At 43.6% G+C, this 1,416-nt stretch overlaps 1 pseudogene; it reads left to right on the top strand.

Annotated features, from left to right (window-relative positions):
• Positions 1 to 330: 330 nt before the first annotated feature.
• LOC138156505 (large ribosomal subunit protein eL15-like) lies at positions 331 to 1,013 on the top strand (annotated as a pseudogene).
• Positions 1,014 to 1,416: the final 403 nt, after the last annotated feature.

The raw sequence follows: 1,416 nt of genomic DNA, 5'->3' as shown, positions 1-1,416 counted from the left end.
ATGGCAAAAGAGGTCCAAAAAGCCAAGGAAGAGAATGCCTTAAAAAGCAAAATTGGACAAATGGAAAAGGAGTCCAAAAGCTTGCTGAAGAAAAAAATTCCTTCAAAATTAGAATGGAGCAAATGGAACATAATAACTTTATGAGAAATCAAGAAATTATAAAACAGAATCAAAAGAATGAAAAAATAGAAAACAATGTGAAATATCTCACTGGAAAAAAAATTATGACTTGGAAAATAGATCCAGGAGAGATAATTTAAAAAATTATTGGACTACCTGAAAGCCATCATCAAAAAAAGAGCTTAGCTTTCCGGTCGGTGGCAGCCATCAGGCAGGCTAGGTGCAAGGCAGGATGGGGGCCTACAAGTACATCCAGGAGCTGTGGAGGAAGAAACAGTCAGACGTCATGCGGTTCCTGCTGCGCGAGCGCTGTTGGCAGTACCGGCAGCTGTCGGTGCTGCACCTAGCGCCCCAGCCCACCCAGCCCGACAAAGCCCGGTGGCTGGGCTACAAGGCTAAGCAAGGTTATGTCATCTACCGAATTCGTGTCCGCCACGGGGGGCGAAAGCGCCCGGTCCCCAAGGGTGCCACCTATGGCAAACCTGTGCATCACGGAGTCAATCAGCTCAAGTTTGCCAGGAGCCTGCAATCTGTGGCAGAAGAACGTGCTGGCCGCCACTGTGAGGCCCTAAGAGTCTTGAACTCCACTGGGTGGGTGAAGATTCAACCTACAAATTCTTTGAGGTTATTCTTATTGACCCATTACATAAAGCTATCAGACGAAACCCCGACACTCAATGGATCACCAAGCCAGTGCACAAACACAGAGAGATGCGAGGGCTTACCTCAGCTGGCCAGGAGAGCCGGGGTCTTGGAAAGGGTCACAAATTCCACCATACCATTGGAGGATCTCGTCGTGCTGCTTGGAGAAGCCGCAATACTCTGCAACTACATCAATACCACTAATTGGTGCACATTAGTTTGTAAACTTAAATGTTTAATAAACAACATTTATGACAAAAAAAAAAGAGCTTAGACATCATCTTGCAAGAAATTGTCAAGGAAAATTGCCCCTGATGTTCTAGAATCAGAGGGTAAAATAGAAATTGAAAGAATCTGCCAATCACTTCTTGAAAGAGATCCCAAAAGGAAAACTTCTAGGAATATTGCAGCCAAATTCCAAAATTCCCCTGTCAAGGAGAAAATATTGCAAGCAGCCAGAAAGAAATAATTTGAGTATTGTGAAAATACAATCAGTATAACACAAGATCTAGCAGCTTCTACGTTAAGGGATTGAAGGGCTTGGGATATGATATTCCAGAGGTCAGAAGAGCTAGGATTAAAACCAAGCATCACCTACTCAGCAAAACTGAATATAATACTTCAGGGGGGAAAATGGATATTCAATGAAATAGA

This window comes from Petaurus breviceps, unplaced genomic scaffold (assembly GCF_028583685.1).
Source record: "Petaurus breviceps papuanus isolate PSGF00001 unplaced genomic scaffold, PetGlider_PUasm1.0 99, whole genome shotgun sequence".
NCBI classification, from domain to species: domain Eukaryota; kingdom Metazoa; phylum Chordata; class Mammalia; order Diprotodontia; family Petauridae; genus Petaurus; species Petaurus breviceps.
This window is presented reverse-complemented; position numbering and strand designations above follow the sequence as displayed.